We start from the raw sequence: 507 nt of genomic DNA, 5'->3' as shown, positions 1-507 counted from the left end.
GGGATGAGGATGGGGAGAGCGGGGGGGTGGGGGGATAGCGGAGGAGGGGTTCAGGGAGGAGAGGGAATGGCGGAGGGGATGGTGGGGGATTAGGGGAGGAGGGGGAGGAGGAGGAGGAGGAGGGGATGCTTGGGGGATAAAGAGTAGGAGGGGGAAGTGAGGAGGGAAGGGAGTACAAGGAAGAGGGGGAATGGCGAAAGCAATAGTGGGGAGGAAGAAGAATGGAGAGGATGTTTGGGTGGTAAAGGAGGAGGGAGAGTGGGGGAGAGAGTGGTGGGGAATCAGGAAAGAAAGCGGGGTGTGTTGGAGGAGGGGATGGCGGGGCAGATACAGGAAAGTGAGGGTTAAGGGAAGAGTAGGATACCAGATTTAGAAAAGAGGAAAGGGGTCGGATACAAGATAAACAAAATAGGCGATAGGAGTGGAACTAATAAAGGATGAGAGGAGGAGACGAACACACGAAAGAGGGTAGATGGGAGGGGGATCGAGTCAGCTTTACATGATGTT

The sequence above is a fragment of the Penaeus monodon genome, chromosome 22 (genome assembly GCF_015228065.2).
Source record: "Penaeus monodon isolate SGIC_2016 chromosome 22, NSTDA_Pmon_1, whole genome shotgun sequence".
Classification (NCBI taxonomy): Eukaryota; Metazoa; Arthropoda; class Malacostraca; order Decapoda; family Penaeidae; genus Penaeus; species Penaeus monodon.
Note: the sequence above shows the minus strand (reverse complement) of the source record.